The 21,188-nt window shown below is 40.9% G+C and overlaps 1 protein-coding gene across 1 annotated transcript in view; it reads left to right on the top strand.

The window, feature by feature from the left end:
- Positions 1-657: 657 nt before the first annotated feature.
- luzp1 (leucine zipper protein 1) overlaps positions 658-21,188 on the top strand; it is a 54,557-nt gene continuing 34,026 nt past the window's right edge. The window contains 1 exon segment of the mRNA XM_034675762.1: positions 658-1,051. The gene's annotated coding sequence lies outside the window, so the exon portion shown is untranslated.

Here is a 21,188-nt window from a genome sequence, read left to right as displayed (position 1 = left end):
TACTTGTGGTATGTGTTTATAATCGTTACACAATATTGAGCATTTTTGTGGTGGTCGGCTTGCTGTTACTTGTTTATTTTTCATGGCCATTAATGTGCACACAAACAAACAAACACAAAAGCATCACAACAACACAATATGAATTTCTGTGATGGAAATTATTTACAGAAACTTAAAACTCTGTTTTGTTCATTTTTATTTCCACTGTAACAATGCTACAAGTGTTATAAGCATAGGATATAAGGTTAGAGCAACTATCTGATACTTCTTTAGTTATGTTATTTTTGTACCAATACTTCTATCAATTGTTGCAACAGAAACATAATCAATGATACACAAGTTTGTTCATGGTATTTTATTTATTTATTATTTAAAAGGACCATGCATATTAATTAACATCTCTGTAAATATGCCAGAGTTAGCCAAAAGGCTAGTTAGTAAACAAAGATAAAATTGAGTAAAATAAAATCAAAGTAAGAAGGTAGAGGAGAAACCTTTATATCTGTGTTGTCGATAATGTATGTGAAAATCTGAGTTTGTGCTGTTGAATTACAATGATTTAGGCCAACTTGTGTGCTGTGTTGAGAGAGAGACGCATCAGCTTGGATCCATTCCTCCCCACCGGACAGACTTGCGGATAATGTTTTATGGGGGAGAGAGGCGGGACCTCGCAGCCGGGAAGGGCGTTCTCTTTGCGGTCAGACCGGGCAGAGTCATCCCGAGGGGTGGGTCCTCCGGCAGCAGAGAAGGAAAACCCACCTTTTTTCATTGTTAAAGACGCGGTGGAATGTGATGGTTTGATCTCCAGCGGGCCAGGGAGGGGAATATCCGAGAGGAAAGGACCGACGAAAGTGTTTTCGGAAGCGGGGGGAACCAAAAATCGTGTCCCCCCTCTGTCGTCTCCAACTCTCTGCTTGTATGAGAGAATATGTGGATGAACTTGTCCTCGCCGTGTCGGCAGCAGCGAGTCCGACCGTCCACATGAACTCAAACCGTGTGGAGTTGTGGATTTACCGTCGCGTTTTCCTGACCCGGCGGTGGACCAGATAAGGTAAAGTTTGAGTCTCAGTGGGTGAGTGTGTGTTGAATTGACGAGAGAACATGAGTTTTGGGGCTCAGACAGCGGCTTCCTGAGTTAGACCCAATCAGTCGGGACTGCAGAAGTCCAAACTGCGGCAAGTTTTTCAACCCTCCTCCTCCTCGCTGTCCTCCTCCTCCTCTGCTCGTTTTATAGCCAAAATGAAGCATCCAGGACAGCAGAGAAAACCTCAGGTGGTTCAACTGTAGCATTGTATTGAATAAACATACATTCAAAGAGAATACATGGAGGTTTAACATTGTTTTGTGTATTTGGCGGCACTATTCTTTGATGTTTGAGACTTGTATCTACGCACTTAATAAATGCCAGTCGTCCTCATATAGGCTACTGCACAACAAGCTATGTTTCAGGACATGAAGGTGATATAGATATTTCAATACCATTATGTTTGTGCTTGTATGTGTTCTTGTCAAAGGTTACACGTAATGGTACCTGCAATGTTAGGCCACTGTACTGAATAGTGCGTTGTTTCAACATGTAACGTGTTTTATCCAGCTGTAATTCCCCTGTTTCTTAAGCTGTTGTGGAATTGAATGGTATTTTATTCTCATGAAGTCAAAATGTTTCAGTTTCTTTACTGACATGCAGTATCTGTCACATGAGCAAGCAACACTTTGTACCAAACTGACAGAGAATCGTGAATAACTGATTGTTTCCCCTCATTCAAGAATAACAAAGGAGATTACAACTGTCTGATAGTGCTGGTATATGGTGTTTATGACATAGTGCCCTCCTGTTGGAGGTTCCCAAATACATTTAATAGCTGGCTTATTCACACTTTTGGCTTTTTAGAATCACAAGTACTAAAAGTTACCATAAGGACTTGCACTTTCAGGGGAATACCAGCAGTCTGGTGAAGGACACCAGCCAGGGGAAAGGATTTTGCCGTGATTTAACATCAGGAGGGAACACTGAACATCGCCTGTATTTAGGTCTTTAATCCGCTAAATGAGTCCACTGTTGGTTAACCCATTTTGAAAGCAGCTGGGAGACATGGTGAACTAGTGGTGATGAAGCAGTTGTGCACATGTTCCTGTGTGAAGGGTTCTGTATTTTGATGGTTGGCAGCCTCAGTGTAACAGCAAAAGAGCACTTCCATCAAATAATCAATAGTTTATGGACTTGTAGAGGAAAAATGTTGAATATTTTCTTGTTTCAGCTTTTACATTAAGAGATAAAAATGTTGAATTATAATGTGTTTAGGAATAAATATGAGATTTGGGATTTTGGAGTGTTGATGGGATAAAACAAACACTCATTGAATATTTCCCCTGTTCATATTAATTCTGATATCTAGACATCAGTATAAGCTGATACCAAGTACCCATTCAATAATGGGAGGAATCAGAAAGATTTTAAAGTACAAAACACTGATTACATACTTCTTGCTGCCTCTGACTAAAATTGCAATCTCTCCAAGCGCTGCACTGTTTTAGTCATCGTCACATAAATTATTAAAGCCACTCCAAGGAGTTTTTCCACTGCAATGACATTTAGTTTTTTTGTGTTGTAATTTTTAATGTGTCAGACTTCATGATTTACAATACATTGCAGAAACAGCCTGTTTTTTACATTTAGACAGCAAATATTGACATCGAGTGATGCATGAGGCAGTTAGGATGACATGTTTTGACAGAGAACATGTACCACATAATATTAGCAAACAGGTTAGATATTCCACTTTGTCCATTGGGGGCACCAGAGTTGACACATACTGAAAGTTTCTCACAGGAGCTCGAACTAAAAGGCAGTTGTTTTTTGGGGGAGGCTTACGAATAAAGGTGTTGTATCATAGGCAATACTTCAGGCTGCTAATAATATGGCCATCAGTATCTCATCAGTTCCACTAAATGAAATTAAGTTGACATGTTAAACACCAAAATAGCCAGATGTTGCAGACCTACCATTATGAAAATAAAAAGTTTAACAAGGCACCTTTTTTCTTTTTTAATGTGTGTTTGTGTTTCGTTTCATTGGGTGCACTGTGTTTCACTGCATAGGCTGCACATACATGTTCAAATTGAAGGTGGCAGAGCCTGAACAGTAGGTGCCCTGTGCTGCCTCACCCCAACAGTAATAGAGGAGTGTGTGCATGTGTCAACAGCAGAGAAAGGTAGTTGTCGTGGTGGAACACTAATCTGCCAGGTGGGGCTCGTAAAGAGTGCAGAGTGCAGAGCACAGAGAGGTAAAGAGAGATGGAGGGGACCTGCCTTGACCTGTTTCAGACTTGAAGGAGACAAAAAAAAATCACTGATGTCTTTCCAGTAAGGCTCACCCTCCCAGCCAGCTGTAGATCACACCAGCCTGAGCTGAGCTACCAGCTTTCGCTACCGTGAACCCACTCCCCCTCCTGGTCTCAGTGCACAGGCACTTGCATGGCAGCTTGTCATGATGGTAATGTGTGAAAATGGTTTCCTATGGTATTTTTGGGGGGATTATGACACCGCATGTGGAGGGAATGACTGTATTTGATGCTGTCAGTTTGGAAATGCAGAGAAGGGAAAATTAAATGAGAGTAGCAGCAGAATGAGGAGTTAGATGTCTGAATTTTCCCTGATTGCTGTTGATCCATGCTTTTATAGTCTTGGTTGCATTGGCTCTCAGGGCGGATAATTCCCAGCGGATGCCTCCAATGACTTTTATCTCAGTAGCTGAACATTATTGCTCACTCAGATGATAGTAGTTCTTGTTGATACTGTAGGAGTGCCACCTCCGCAACCAGCACTTGTTTGAAGATTGAGTGATCATGACGCTAACAAGTGAAAGTTACACAAAGTCAGAGTTTGCACTGTGTCCTGTCCAGAGTTAAACTGCCATGAAGACCAATAATCTTACCCATCTCTCATGTTTTACGACACAGCAATACCTCGCATGATTGGTTTTCCACTCCACAGAATGCCTCGACTGCCCCATGAAACTGCCTGCACTGCTTTGGGTGAAACCAAAAACTAATCATTATGGGTGTCCAATAAGGGTAATTATCAGACTAAGCGCTGGACCTGGGGATTACAAAGTGGCTAAATGGCTGTTCTGGGGATTAAATTAAAATATAGAGGTTTTCTGCCTGGGAAGAATGAAACCGCCCAGCTATGTTGAACCCAGCCTGTCAGTGGTAGTGTTACTGCCACTTGGCATATCAAGGTTTATGTGCAGAGCCCCTGCTGTTAGTTTAGCACCGTCACATCAGTGTGGAATTACAGGACATTGATACTGAAGTTGTGTGTTGCAAGTGCATGCGAATCAGAGTAAATGTTATTGCTTAGTTGGGCAGAAATGCATATTGGGAAATTGTTTGGAAAGTAAGACACCACTTAATTTAAATGGCAATTCTCACTGTAAAAACATTACAGACGGTTTAAGCCAAGAGTGTTTACGATTTCTTCTAGAATAAATCAATCATCAATCTTTGTTTATTAAGTGCCAAATAGCAAAGAACGTAATGTGAAGAAGCACGTCTAGACCGTACTCTTGTAATGTAATATATATGGAGACCCAGCATTCATAAACCAATGAAAATGCACTTGACAGCAGTGGAAAGTGGAAACTTCCTTTTAACAGGAAGAAGCCTTGAGCAGGACCAGACTCATTGGTGAACTGCCATCTTCCACTACAGGGTGGGCTAAGAAAGTGGGATAGAAGGAGAGAATTCAATCAATCAATCTTTATTTGTGTAGTGCCCAATCACAACAAATGTTGACTCAAGAAGATTTTTCCAAAAATTACAAAAACATCAGGTCTAGACCATACTCTGTTAAATTATTAACAAAGACCCAACGTCAAGATGGATAAGATCCAGTCCCCTCTTACTGACAGGACTCAATCTTATCTCATCTTAATCCTCCATGAGCATTGCACATCCCAATGTTTAGCTAGTTACAGCAGCGAGGAAAAACTTCCTTTTAACAGGCAGAAACCCAGAGCAGAACCAGACTCATGCTAGACAGCCATCTGCCTCAACCGAAAAGGATAGAGACAACCCTGCAGACGGATTAAGGAAGAAAGACAAACTATTGATCAGTTTCCTGTTGATTTATTGACTCATTGTTGAATTTAGATGACAGAACAAGTCAGAGTTGCTTTTTTATTCATGAAAAGAATAGCTGGTAAAAGTAAAATCAGCATCCCTTCCAGTGATCCTGTGCCCTTTGCAGGGTAACCTTTACATCCTCACAACCTGTAATGAATAGTGCTGATAGAATCTGGACCGGATGGTGTTGGTGTTGGTTATTATTAGTGTGAGACACTGGCCTCCTTGAAATAGCCCAGATGAATCATGATCTCTTACAGGCTCGTATTAAAGCCCACACACAGCCTGTGAGTGTATCCTTGTGTGTGTGTGTGTGTGTGTGTGTGTGTGTGTGTGTGTGTGTTTGTGTTTTGTCATAATGCAATAATGGGCTCTGTATCCGGGACAGAGGCTGCTGTTGACAGTACGCAGGCCAGCTGGAGGTACTGTCTGTCTGTTGGATGTACTGAAACTCTGGAGTGTGTGCTTGTTGGAGGTAGGAGGAGCGGCAATGTTAAGCTGATTGAACTGATAAATCAATCAATAGAAAATCCACCTCTGAGTATTTTTGTGAATATTAAACTGGTAACACTTTGTAGGTTTTGAATAGTGAAGATTTTGTATTTATCTTACTTTTTGTGCTTTTAAAATTGTAAACTGAACATGTCAGGCTTTTGGCTGCTTTTTTTTTGTACAAATCAATCAATTCAAACATTGGTCCTGGTCTGGATGAAGTGTGGTATGAAATAAGCAGAAAGTTTATAAACAAAAATTCCTAAAAAATAGCAAAAATATCACACATTATTTGTCATATTGATGCTGGCTTAAGCATAAGTGCAACTCTACATTTCACACTTGAATACGTCTTTGATGAAATTTCCTCTACTGATATTAATAATCTCTTCTTCCTCCTTTTCCTTCTTAGCTCCCCTCTTCCTGGCTGCTCCCCCTGCCAGCTTTCTTTATCAGTGGAGGGCGAGTGACAGGGCAGGGCTCTGTGATTTCAGCTGGAGTTCAAACTACTTGAACTTTGTGTGAGTGTGTGTTATGTGTGTGTGTGTGTGCTCATGTATGTCTGCAAGCCAAAGCACTTTTCCTCGATGCTGTTCCCAGCCATGTCGATCTGTCATCGGATACTCTAGGCTGAGTGTCAATCACTCTGTGAGTGTAGGAGCCAGAAGTACATCTCCCCTGCAAGAAGTATTCACAGGCCTCACTCAGGCTCTCATTAACACACACGCTGACAAACAGAGCAGCAGACATGTGCTCTCACTCTGAGAATTTCATGTCAACACAAGAATGGCTTCTGTGTTCATACGATTTGTTCTGCGTGTGTGTGAGTGTGAATGAGTCCCCCTCGTTAGTCCTGCAAAGCGTGCCAAACAGCCTCCTCATTACCAGACGCACCGGTGGGTCTTATGTGCTGTGGTGGCACAGCCACTCGCTGGGGCCTCACCACTCTTCTGGGCTGCAGGTGACTGTGGACCAACCTGCTTAATCACGGAGATCTGCTCTAATGAAGGATGCAGGTGCACGTGACTTTGTTGTGTCCTGTCCAGAGCAGCAGATAGCAATGAAAACACAACATTTTGTCTCTAAATGCATTAATTTATTCCATCAAACCTGGTAGAAAATGACATTAATTAGCAGAAATAATGGATGTGTTTCAAATTACCATCAGGTATATAATTGTGATTTATCGGTGGTCCAGTTTTTGACAAAAGTGATCAGCTGTGCTTCCAAAGTGTTCAAGAACATGTTCACAAAGGACATTTTAAGAAAAGATAAAGATTCAGAGGCGTAATGGAGGGAAACTGGTAGCAACGTGAAGTGTCTGGGCCGGTAGGGAAGAACAGTGCTTTGAATTACATTTTTTGCATATTAATGAACATTTCAGCGTCCATGTAAATATGCCAGAGTTATCCATAAGGCTAATTTTCATCCATAGTCCCCAGCAGGTCAAAACTACGGTGGCCCTGAAGGCCAAAGCAAATTTACAAAAGATGAAACACTTTAACAAAGTTGGAGAAAAATTTACATATTGGAAAACATTTTTACATTTTATAAAACAAAATTACATCAGCAAAACACTGGCCACGGTTACATGATGTTTTTTAATTCAGAATTAAATAATTCAGAGTTAAAGTTTTCTCCTTCGGGTTTACATGGAAATAGTCATTCCGAATTGAGGTTTACATGGAAAACACGTTTAATCGTCTTTATTCAATTCCACTTAAAGTCTAGGGGTTAGGAAGGGTTCTGATTGGACAGGGGCGGGCGTGACGTATTTACGTTTACTAGAAGAAAACAGACTCCAGTTCCTGCTTCTTTCATTTTCGGTTATAACATGGAAGACCACACTATAAGTTCAATTTTTGCTTTGATTTTGATTACAGTTTTGAATAAGCAGCTCGACACATACATACTGCTTCACTTTCGTCAGCTGAGGAGAAGAGAGATAGATGACCGGAGAAGGGAGGCAGATGACTTTACTTTGGCGAATCAAAGCTTTTGGTCAGAGCCAAAACTTGAAGTCCATATATGGTTTGTGTTGAAACTCTGACATGATAAGCTGACAATAATGAGTCATCAATTTTGAGGAAAAACTTTGTCATTGAATCATTCACTGAAACTAAACTCTGATCACTACTCCCTAAGAACTGCAGGATACTCTGAATGACACATTTCCCTTTCCTTGTATTCTTTTATATGTGACACAGCGGATATCCATTAACCTTTGCAATTTTTTTTAACCGGACAACACATTTCCTTTAGGGATTATGAGTCTCACTGGGGAGCTATTATTACACATACCAAATTATGTTTTAAATCCATGTGTAGCTTCAAAGAGGATTGTATGACAGGACAAATATGACCTTTCAGTTGAATTCACCTTTGGGTCAGTTAATTATAGTAACTGGCTAACATGGCTGGTTGGTGAAGAAGAATGTTTGTTTGAACCAGTCATTATAACAATCTTAAAAAAAAAAAAAATTCACTGTATGATGTTCCAACAAATTTCTGGTACATATTACCCTTTGGTTGTAATGCTGATGTACCAGATGTAACAGCCTCCTAGCGCAATATTTCAGAGATTTTAATTTTATGAACACCCTTTAACCCCTGCAGCCCCCAAAACAAGGCAGCCGCCCTGCTGTTGACCATGTGATGGTTCAAAAGTTATGGTTACTGAGCAGGGGGAACAATCATCTGTTCTTCATTTTGGCTTCAGACCCTTGCTCTCTTTCTTTATCACACAGAGGCTTGATGTTGCTATTTTCATTTTAGATGCTAAACCAGGCAGTCATTTATTATTTGTGATACTATCGATGGATTACTTTCTTTTCAGCTGTTTTCAGTTCTTCAGATTTGACTTAGAATGTAATACAAAGAGTGTGAGTCATTCATTAGTCTGAACATCACTGATTGTACATGCAACTAGGGCTGGGCGATAATTCGATAACGATAATTATCGTGATATTATTTTTCTCAATATAGATAAATATAACAAATGTCCAATAAAAATGTGATATAAATAAACCTGTAATTACACCCCCACCCACTGGAAAGGAAGGGTGGTGCTAATGTGCCTTAAACACTAGTTGCCACCCAACATTAGACAGAAGAAGACGAGATTGAACAGCCAATCATGTTGCAGGGGGAGAAGTAGGCAGGGCTTAAAGATGTTTGGAGCAGAATGTAAACACAGCTGAAATGAGCGACAGCGACACTGAAGAAAACTCATAACAGACACTGTGCTGACTCAGCATTAACTATGAACTTAATACACTTAGTACACACTGCTGGGAACATGTTTAATGTCCACCGCGACCATCGTGAATAACCATGATGCATTCACTGCACTGTGGGAGACAACATCACTCTGCCCGTAACACTTAGTAATCTTAAAGGGGAGTGCACTACTCAAAACAATCTCTACTAAACTGATACACAGTACACAATTTGATATATCTGTATTGGAAATTTAAATCAAATAACCTCAGCCTGAGAAAATAAGAATCTACAAATTAAAACCTCACTAAAATCTCATCTCACACAAAAGACCTGCTTCCTGTTTGCACCGTCTTAATTGTTTTGTGGATTCAAGAAACTTATTAGAAAAAAAAATCCAGATACAAGCTAACAAACTGTCTGGTTTCTTCAACTTTCACGAAGGACCATCTGCCTTTAAATTGAAACAAAGTAATAATTTGATATATATCATGATAATTATTGATATCGACTGTTATGAAATATTTTATCATGATAGAATCATTTTCAATAACGCTCAGCTCTATATGCAACTTTACAAAAGCTTACTACATCATAAAACCCTGTTGATAATCTATCTCTATAGATATCAGGTTTTATGGTTTGGAGCTGTGGCGCCTTTTTTTTTTATATTATCAAGCTATCTCTTTCTCTCACCAGCCCTGCACTGCATGCTAGGTGTCAGTTTAGTTGGCAAAACACTGCTGCCAAGAATGTGCTTGTGGCTGTTGAGTATACTCTGATAGCTTCAGGTGATAAGTCCTCTAATGTTTAATCAGTGTCCATGCCAAAGCCAGCCTACATGGCTGGAGTTTGGACCACATTGACATCAAATATGGGTCACTCTGTTACTGTGTTTCTGTTTTACATGCTTTCATTTTGACATGAAACACACGTTTCCTGACAGTTTGGGGTTTTTGATTTTTCCAACTGGTTCCTATATGGGATTAAGTTATCTCTCTTTAAGTTGTTTTACAGAGGCTCCCCTGTACACCTGTTATACCCTACTGTACAGGCTCCTCAAAAATGGCTACCTTGGAGAAAAGAAACAGACTTCAAAGCATGTGGGAGGCACAGCGAGGCAAGAGTGAGGCGGGGGAGTGAGGGACTTTAACAGGGGAAAGCTAAAGTTAAGACGTTTCTTGTAAATTCCTCAGCCCCACTTTCATTTTTTTAGGTGTTCTCCTTCTCAACAGGCCGATATTTCCTCTCTCTCCTTCCGATTGTTATCTTGTCTCGCTCACACTCTCCCTCTCTTTCTACTTCGCTATGGAGGTGACCTCCCCCAACTCACCCCCTTTTCCTGTAACTCCCCCTTCTCGCGCCTGCTCCAGGAGTATTTTTGGAAGTTAATGAAAAGAGAAATCTGAACCGCTTACCCTTAAAAGGTATGTCTGGGTCAGCTGCGTGGAAACTTGTGTTATTAATGTCCCTAACATTTTTTTTGTGAGCGGGTCATCTGTGATTGTAAGTATGCATGCATTCAGTGCTGTGTACAGCGCAGGAATGCTGTGGGTTGGAGGGCTAGAAGGGAAGGAGGGTGGGCTAGCAGGCAGGCAGGCCTACGTCCTCAGGAAAGGAGGGGGTTCAGGGGCATATTTGGCATATTTCAGGAGCCATTCCAGTCTGGTTCAAGATGCATTCTTCTTCCTAGAGATGTGGCTGAGTGGCCAGACGGACAGAGATCGGGGGGGAGGAGAAAAAAGGTGAACATCACGCTCCAGTTCCTGTCAGTCTCATGATGCTGGTGGTGGAAGATGGTGCAAAAAGCTGCCAACGCAGGTGGAAATAATACACAGAAACACCACCTCATGCCACCTACAAACTGACACAACGTCTCCACCCACAAAGTCCAAAACCTCATTCATATCCATAAAAGGCTTCATGTTGAACCAAAGTCCTTCAGGCAGCAGCAGAGTTTGTGTGTCTTGGGTACCATCACTACAATTTAATGAGTGTTTATCTGTTGAAAGCAGTATTATGTCTCTTTCAACCTCTCTTCTGTGGCATTTTAGTTGCTGTGTCTCCCCCCTAGAATTTATGATGTTTGAGCCTGTTATTTGCAGTCAGATGGCCTCTGTCTGACGTGACAGCGGTTGGCACGGTTGGCAGGAGTTCCCTATGGTGGTACCAGTCAAGAGCTCAGCAGAGGTCGGGTTCATTGCAAGGTCTCGAGCCTGTGTTGTCGGACTAGTTGGGGTAGAGTGTACAGATGTGACCTGACACTCTCAAAGCTATTAGCTTTAATCTCTGAAAGTGGTCAGTCATGTTCATGCTATCATGTCTTTTATTATCATTACATCTGTGCCTAAAATCAAAAGGCCTCTAAAAACTGCTGTTTTTCCTGGTCAGGCTCAGAGAGACAAAATCAAATGTGCCTGCCACCTTTCATGTGCTCTGATGTGTCTGATGTTTCTGGTGTTTTACATCTTTGTTGAAAAGATAAATAAAAGGGAACTACCTCAAATGACAAATCAAGAGGAAAACTTGTGCAAAAAATGCAGCATGGATGGTTTGAAGTCCCACCTGAAAGAACACCTGTGGTCTGTGGGACATGTCAGACCATTGTTTATGTACCCAGCTATCGACTACATTGACCTGTTAAAGGTGTTAACCTTTTCCTTTAATTTGCCACCTGTTTGTACTCCAGCTGGGTCTCATGTCACTTTCTACCTTAATATATTTATGTAGATTGACAGATTTGAGTAAGCTTGAAGAATTTTGTTCACACTTTCATTTCTTCATCACACATACCTTAGACTAACCCCCTTTGTCTTGACATACTCCAACTACCCAACTCAGTCGAGGCAGTTAGCTGTCTAACATGAGTCTGGTTATGCTCGAGGTTTCTGCCTGTTAAAAGGAAGCTTTTCCTTGTCGCTGTAACTAGCTAAATATTGGTGCAATGCTCATGGTGGATTAAGATGAGATAAGATAGAGTCCTGTCAGTAAGAGGGGACTGGATCTTATCCTGTCTGGATGTTGGGTCTTTGTTAATAATTTAACATACGGTCTAGACCTGCTCTGTTTATAAAAGCATAGAGATGGCTTAGGATACCATAAGGTAATTATAAACGTTTACTCTGTACATAATGTGATTGGTTTTGAGGTTTACCTGGTCCTTTATTTTTACTTGTTCAGTTTGATGGAGAGTGAGTTTGTGTTTCTCTGTGAGTGTGTTATTCATCATTCTTACGACTCATTTGTAACAAAGATTGTACCCATGTTTGTTCAGTATGTATTACCCTACGTCTCCACACCTCCACACAGTAGTCGATGTGTGAGAGTATGAAGGAGCAGTAAAAAGTGCAGTGATTGTTGATTTTAGATGGTTCATCTATTTATGTTTTGCAGCATAGTTTGTTGTCCATTATTACTTCAAGAAATGTTATTTCTTTCTCAATATCTACCTCATTTATTGTGAGCCTCTTGCTTGAGTTGGATGGACTTCCCTAAATATTGTATTCATTTAAATTTGCTTACATTTAATGCCAGTTTTATTTGAATCCATCAGTTTATTTTTTTCAAAATTAATTTCCTATCGAGGCTGTTAGGATTGCAGAATTTCTAATATTGATACCATACCAGTTAGCTCTGTCAAATCAAAAGATATTGATACCCGTTACCTTACCATGGCAACCAAACATGATCTCCTGGGCCCTGAAATTTGATAATTTTGTTAAATTAATTACTGTTAATATTAAATGTGAGGTCAAATATACAAGATTTTCCTAGAAAATAATGTAAAACCAAAATTAGATGCTACTCTGAATCATCATTCATTACCCAGAGTAGGTGTGTGGGGATGTGTGAATCTGCAGAGTGTGCCCTCTGTCTGTCTTTTCAAATGTTCTTACTAATTCAGTCATTTTATGGTTGTCAGTCTTCATGCAGTGAAGAGGAGCTCACTGCCAACAGTCTGCAGGTCGGGACTAAATAGAAAACATACAGGGACATCCCTCCCCTGCTCTCTGTCTGTCTGCAATAGATATACGTAACATGTGTGTCCCTGTTACACGCTAAAATGACCTAACAAATATCTATATGCAGATTTGTGAATGGGGTGAGTTAGCGGTGTAGTGGTTTGTGACAGAGAGCACAGCAGAGACACACAGGAAGCAGAAGAGTTACTTCAGCTGAAAGCAAGTCCAATCCAACACCTTCCTACAAGTTTATGATGTGGGCATACTTACGAGTTTAATTGCGTTCAACATCACTTCTAAGTTTCTCACTCTGACCTTATTTCAATGCTGACTGATCACCACTGCTCGTTCTCTCACTTTCATTTGCTCCTGGCAGCTTCTGGCTGAAAATGCAAGAGTTTTCCCCGCAGCAACGTTCATAAAGTTGTATCATCTGCAAATACTGATGTTGACTCATTGATCACTTCAAATATATCAATTCAAATGTATGTATTTGTACACCTCTATAAAGAAATAATAGTATTATCTTCCCCAAGTGTTGCATGAAACTTTTCTCTCTTTCCTGGCCTCAACCAGTTGCCTGGCAACCAGTACAGACTCTAGGACGCTGCGGCTCCTGACCTAGAAAAGTCTCACAGGACCCCCCAGTACAGAGAACTTTCTTACACCCTTATTTTTGTACAGATAAAGCAAAAAAGGCTGAATGCAGAGTTTTACAAGAATAAGAAAAATGGACTTTGGATGAGTGAAACCTGTCGCCATCTTCCAAAGTGGCTCTGCAGAGATCTACAGTGTGTACAGCAGTATGCTTTCAATATTTGTTCATTTGATCACGTGACTTAGAAGATCCCAGGTTCAGATCCTCACGTGCTCTTCCCGATGATCTGTCTGGATCCTATGCCTTAACTTTGACTGTATGATGGAAACACAATCTCACTTACACACACTTCTCCTGTCTGACCTGTTCTAATCCCTCGGATCTACAGGGCGGCTCTCAAAATAAAATTCCTCCTGCAGATTATTTTTCTTGTGATCAGAAAATATACATGTTCTCAGAGAGGAATGTTCAGACGCAATGGCGACCTGGCGATTGCTCACTTCCCCCTCTTATGTTTCTCCCGTCCTCGGCTGTTTTGTCTTCTGCGCTCCTGTTTTTGCTCGACTCTGGTTTTCTTGAACTTTTTCTTATTTGCTCTGTTCTTGTGTAAGTTTGTTAAATTGACCAACTGTTTTTCTACTTTCATCCAAACCCATTTCTTGTTGTGTCCTGGTTTTCTCCTATCTTCATTTAAAATCAGCAAGTTTTCCTCTTTCAGACAGACATTCCTCCTTCTATCCATCCATCCATGTTTGAGAACGTCTGGTTTCAGGAGCTTTCGTCATTGTGGTGCTGATGCATGCAGACCCCGACTGCTAGGCTATTTTCTGTCTCTTTTTTCCCGTCTTCTGTACCCCTTACTCCCTCCTCCGCTGTTTTCGTGTTATTTTGTAGGAGATCTACGCACTTTTGTAAAGGGCAGCTGAGGGCTGGGTCGGCTGGTTTTCCTCTCCATGCCAACATTTCTTTTGGAGTTCTTTCTCAGTTCTTCTGTCTCAACTCAGGGCAGTGAAGCCGCTACTGTGAAGCCATAAAAATAGATGGGCTAAAGTGCAGCTTTCTACTTTAAGCGACATGCTTGAAACCTTCTCAGGACTTCAGTAGTAATAATAGAAGAAGAGTGACTGAGTAGAGCTGTATTTAGTATTTCTTTTACTCTTGCTTTGACATCTAATACTAATGAGACCATGGGAAATGAGAGGGGAGAGAGGGAATTTTGTTGTGCAACAGTGACTACCAGGTTGCCCAACTTATGTTGCTTAGATGTATTATTTCATTTTCTTTCAAATTCATAAAAAAAAAACACATCAGAAAATAGTGGAAAAATACTTCCAGGTGACCGAGTTGTGACTTCAAAACATTTTTTTCCATCCACGATATATGCTAAATAATCAACTTTTTGCTGTTTCATAAAACCTAAAAAAAACAAGCCTAAACTTTATGAAACCTAAATTTCAGTCAGCTTAGAAGAAGTGAAAGGGTTGGACACACAGCTACGACACACTTGCCTGCCAATCAAACCAGTCACATCCTGATCATGCAAATATATGCATAATTCAAGCCTTAATATGATCAACATAGATGAGTCATAACCAGATGAATTCCCTGTACAGTGTGTACAAATAAAGAAATGAGCTTTAATATGAATGTAAATGGGGGTCCCTTGGCTTTTGGAGCCAGCATCAAGTGGACACAAGGGGAACTGCAGTTTTTTGGACTTCTGCGTTGGCTTCATTCTTCAACATCAGAGGTAACTTTTTGAAACAATTGTGAATATATTTATCCCAGCCTCCAATGACCTCTTTTGTCCAAAAGATGTTCCAAATCTTCAAAACTTTTAAAAATGTGAATCGGCAGGAAAACAACCTTTTACAAAATAAATCTAATTTGCCTTAGTGGATATCTGACTAATGAATTTAAGCTTAGTTTGACATATTCTGAGTCACTGGAGCACCACTGTTTTAGTCTAAATACATGGATCACCCACAGTGATAACACAAATTCTGTACTCACCCATTTCCTTCGAGCGACAAAGAGAACAAACAGACTATGAGCGAGTCATCAGCTCATCTCTGGTGGTCCCCTCATCTGCCCTGTTCTTCTTTTCCTCTTTGTGCTACTGCCAAATGCTTAAGGGCTCAAAGACAGTTGACATTTAAATATCTGGATATTTATTAGAAACATTTTACTTATTTATTCCACTCTGATTATTTTATCTAGAGGGTGCACTTTTCATTGAGTAACACTTCTAACCAGTGTTGGATTGAATGTCTGACTCAGCTGTGTGTGTGTGTTTTTGTGGGTGTATTCATGAGCATGTACATTCAAACACAGGAGCCTCACAGGAATCCCCTAAACACTCCTGAGTATGTGAGTGGCTCATTTGTGCCCGGTGGAATATTGTGGAATACCAGGCATATTTTATGATTCCAACCTTCAACCGGCTCCCTCACTTTCTCCCAGCAGAGTCGGGGTTTATTTGTGAAGCTAAGCCGGCCAGGATGTCTAGACCTCCTCCTCTCCTCCTCTCTCCTTCCTTCACCAGCAGAACAGTACAAGATTGCATTGTAGACATTTATCTGATGACTTCACTCAAAGTAATGTACGCTGTAGTGTTCTGCTTTGGCTACATAGATTGGTGTGTTTTGGTGTGAGGTCACTGCCTGTGGAAATGACTGAGTCTGTCTTGCCCACTTTTTTACCTCCTTGTTTTCACCCTGGAGTCATACATTTTCTTCCCTCTTTCAAACCTATCCCACATCAACCTCAAGCTGCTTCTTTCATCCCTTTACTTGCCTCAAAAATCTATCACCCTCTTCTTAACTCCATATCCTTCTCCACCTCCCTTCCACTCTCTCTCTCCCTCTCTCTAGGTGTGGGCTGAACAGAAGAATGTGGTTAAATTAGTGTTTTATCTCTCCTGCCAGCCAGCCAGCTGCATCTGCACTCACGGCCATGCCAAGCATTCAAGACAATTGACCTTAAAAGGAAACAATAGCAGCCTATCAATTCTGCTCTGTCAGTCAAGGAATGGTTCACTCTGGCATGGGCAGGGTACAGCCGGCACACACAGCATCAGGAAGTGTTTGGAGACTGAACTTTGAAAGGGCTTGGCAAACGGAGAAAGCCACAGTGCACCCAGGTTCTTTTCTGTGTTTTATACGTAGTTTACTGCCTCTAAAGGATCATACAATAGGGTATTAATCAATCAATCAATCTTTAATTATAAAGAACCAAATCACAACAAATGTTATCACAAGATGCTGTACAAAAACAGCTGGCCTAGACCATACTTTATGTTAAATTATTAATAAAGACCAAACATCAAGACAGGATAAGATCCAGTCCCATCTTACAGGCAGGACTCAGTCTGATCTCATCTTAATCCACCATGAGCAGAGCACTTTGCAGCATTTAGCAAGTTACAGAGGCAAGAAACAACTTCCTTGTAACAGGCAGAAACCTCCAGCAGAACCAGACTCATGTTAGACACACATCTGCCTCGACCGAGTTGGGTTTATCAAGAACTCAAGGATCTTTAAGCTTATTCACCACAAAACAACCCAACAAATGTCGGAGCTTCACTATGGAAGCGTAGGAAAAAAATGTTTTGGTGTGTATTCAGATAGATATCTGCACTATGAGAAATTATATTCTGGTTAGAAAACACTGAGTCACTTTTTTTATTTGCCAGATGTAGATCAGTTAAAAAGACAAAGAAATTAGCCAACATTACTGTCAACAAGAGTGAGCTTTACTTGTTACCCCCCTCTTAAAACCCTTGCAGAAATGTCCTGAATAAATCCCAAATTCAGTATTTTAGAGATGACTGTGGCGGCCATTATGCTCATTTTTGTGGTTGATTTTGGGGGGATGTTTGAGACGGGCCTGCTGTGGTTGCTCTTCTGTCATTTTTCAGAAAGGTCCATGTAAGTCGCTTTTTGGGGGGGGGGGGGTTTGGTCTGTAATGGTCACTTTTTTGATTTTCAATCTTAAGACACATCAGCTGTGGTCACTTGTATACTCATTTTTGAGACAGGTACATGGGGGTCACTTTTTTTGGTAACTTCTGAGACAGTTTTTTATAGAAGTTTTAAAAACAAAAAGCATGTATTTTTTAAAGAGATTGGAAGAAAATGAAAATAAGAATGTTAATTTCAGCCCTCAAAGTTTATTAAAAAAACTATTAAAACATCAAGATAGAAAAAAATTAATTGTATTCCGAGCACACTTGAAATAGATTTTTTACAGACTCATATTCTGTCTAAACAGCCATCAAAGCTGATCTGTTACATTGCTAGCTGTCACATTACAGTTGCTGTATAAATGACAAATAGTCAACACTAACCTGTGTAGTCAGCAGTGCTGTGTGTGTCTCTGTGTGTAAAAGCCTCAGCTGTTTGTGGAACAGGGAGGGCTGTAAAACATTAGATATTAAGACAGGTTCTGCAGGTTCATGCAAAGTTATAGAGGTGGATGGTTTTTCTTATGACAGCGCTTCAGCTTGTAGACTAAATTGTTACTCCGCCTTGCTGCTCAGCTGGAATGCAAATGGCAGCAGGAGGAATGCTGTTCACAGTCTTCACTGGCAGCGAATGAAAAATCTACCTCGTGCTCTATTCTTCCCTGGTGTTCCCTCCTCCTCTTTTCTTTTGTTAGCTACTTCTGTCTGCTACTTTCTGGATCTCTGCTTCCTGTCTGTTCTCCTCCGTGTGTGTGTGTGTCTGCTTACTCTCCCTGCCTCACTCTCTTTTTCCCCTTGTCCTTCTTCGTCTAGGCATCCTGTTCACTGTGTTTGATTTGGGCATTCCTTTCCTCCTCGAGCAGACAAAACAACCCCAGACCTCTCTGAGTTGCAACCCCCAGTGGGCGAGCACACACATACACACACACATTCTCTCCCTTCTGCTAATCACACACAGGAAATGGGCTCCCATGCAAACGAGGCCTGCCTGGCCAGAGGAGCCCAGGATGGAGTTTCAGGCCTTGAAATGTTCTCCAGAGGAGGAAATTGAACATGAGCTCTCTTTTCCCCTTCTTTCATTCTCCCTTGTTTCCTCTCATGTTTTACTTGACATGGTTCCTCTGTCCTGTCTTTTGACACTCTTTTTCCACTGTGCATTTGAATGCATCCTTTGCTGTGAAACATCTCTATTCAAACCAACTGCTGCTCAGAGATTCTTCTCCTTTGAATCAAGCTGTAAGAGTGACAGGTAAAAAATCCTTGTCACACCTCTCTTGACCATCCAAATTTTTTTATTATCTATGTTGTGTTAAACAAGGTCATGGAAAGCCCCTACTATATTGAACTCTAAGCCTGCATGTGTATGTGGGTGTGTTAGCCTCAGAGGTACTCTAAGTGTTTGGGAAGTGTCTTGTTGAAGAGCTTAAACATATTCACTGATAGCTTATCATCAACAACCTGCTGTATTTGATAAAGCTTTATACAAACATACACTTGACATGGTGAAATGTTAACATCCGATAGGAAGGGATATTCAAGATCAGAGTTTACAGGTGGGCACGTAATAGAAGCAGTTACTGAACTAGTATTGTTGAGTGTTAAAACTGCCTTACTCAACAAAAATACAGAACAGTTTCTTGGTAATCATAAAATATTGACCCAGAACACACAGGAACAGCAAGTTCCTTCCTCAAGTACAACACAGGGTTTATAAGTGGTTTGTGTGGTGAGTGACAAAACAGAACTGTCACTACAACACTGTTATTTAAATGTCATAGCACACTCTTTCTTGAACTCCGGATGGTGGTCAGTGCAATTCAGTTAAAATCAGAGGGTCACGGAAGCATAACCCTGATCAAATTTGGTCAAGAACCAAAAATGTACAGAACACCAATATTTATATTGGGACACTATCACATATTTCACATAATATAGAGAGATGTTTACACCAAAGTTTACATATAGCATAAAAAGGCACAAAGTCAAGATATAAGGGTCAGCGTGGATACACCATCAGTTTTTATTAGCACTGGAATCCTTATGTGATTTTATAATCAGGGATTTGATTCTTCTGGATTTATCCAGAACTCTGTATTTACCAACCTGAAGACCCGTGACCCTTGCTTTATTGAGCAAGGGTCACCTCCATTGAGCTCCAGTGTCTCAGGTTCCTCTGAGTAGCTTGCGTAGATGTCCTCCTGCAGTGGACCTTCCAGACTCCAGCTGCTATGGACATGCTGGACTCTAGTGGCAACAGCTACTACTAATCGTCTCATCCCTATCATCGCTCTCTCTCTCTTATTCTCCTGTATCCCTCTTTCCAACCCCCTCTCGGTCGAGGCAGATGGCTGTCTAACATGAGTCTGGTTCTGCTGGAGGTTTCTGCCTGTTAAAAGGACTTCTTTCGCCGCTGTAACTAGGTGGATTAAGATGAGATAAGACTGAGTCTTACCCTGTCTTGGTGTTGGGTCTTTGTTAATAATTTAACTAAGAGTGAGGTCTAGACCAGCCCTATTCAATTAGCGGCCCGCAGCCCGAAAGCAACCCTTGAGTGGCCCGAAAGCAACTGCTGAGTGATTGTGACTTGGGTCCGGCAAGAAAAACATCTTTTACTAACACTGACAAGTGCTGCTCTTTTATTGTGTTTATGCCTTTTTGGATGTGGCAATACGTTAGTAAATATCCAGTGTGTTTGTTATCTTATCTATTTGTTTTTCTTTTAAATGGTTAACTTTGCTCACTGTCTGCTAAAAATGTCCGGGCCACCTCATGTCCTTAGTATGAAAATCCGGCCCGACCAAATATTTAATTGAATAGCCCTGATCTAGTGCTTCTATGTTTGTAGAAGCGTCTTGAGATAGTGTTTGTTGTAATTTGGCGCAGTACAAGTAACAATTGATTGATTTATGGGTATATGTCAGAAACTATTGGAACAAAATGTGGTTGCTTTAAATTTCCAAGTATCCATGCCATGCTATCCATGCATGTACTTCAAAGTACGCTAAGATGTTAGCTGCACAACAGACAACACTGTGCTCATGATATGATATGCTTATGATCTGGTTTCAATCTGCGCCTTGTTTCTGTCTTGAAGGCTGTGACCAGCTTTGATGTCACTGAGGTCCAGGACTCTGCAGCTTTATCCACACTTTGAAATTGGTGCTATTTAACTGAACAGATAGGACCAATGAGTGTGTCAAAGTAGATTATCATAATAATCATTTTCCTTTTCGCATGATTTTTGTAGTTTTATCTCACATGACACAGGTGAATTAAGTTTTTCTCAGAGACATGATACAGACCCTGGAGGAGGTGCTTCCTCACACCGTTTCACTTTATTCTGCTGTGTAACGTCCTAAATCCTGCCCGGCCTGACATGTTGTGTGCGTGAGGAGGAGAGAGTGGGAGCGAGGGATGAGAAGGAGGCAGCTGTTTTTAGTTTTGTTTGGTTATGGGTTGGCTTACTGTCTGAATGAATAGCTCTGACCCCCCGTACACACACAGACACACACACCAAACAGTCCTACACTACACATACAAACACAGACAAACATGTGGTCTCTGGTCACTGGGGTATTTGGCTTCCTCTGAATGGTGAAGAATGTGTCCAATCTCATTTGTAGAATCATATATTTTAATTTAAAGGAGTGATCATTGATCACACGGCACACAGCAGAATTACACGTTTGGTTCAGTGCGGGGTTGAAGAGTTGTTGTGTAGCGTGAGAATGTCAGATGATTCAGCAGAAAACCTGAGCTGGTGTCATGCCACAGTGTTTATAAATTTAATATAAAGGAGCTGAAAGCAGAGCAGCAGGGCTGTCTCC

This window comes from Notolabrus celidotus, chromosome 22 (assembly GCF_009762535.1).
Source record: "Notolabrus celidotus isolate fNotCel1 chromosome 22, fNotCel1.pri, whole genome shotgun sequence".
Taxonomy (NCBI): domain Eukaryota; kingdom Metazoa; phylum Chordata; class Actinopteri; order Labriformes; family Labridae; genus Notolabrus; species Notolabrus celidotus.
Note: the sequence above shows the minus strand (reverse complement) of the source record. Positions and strands in the feature narration are given on the sequence as shown.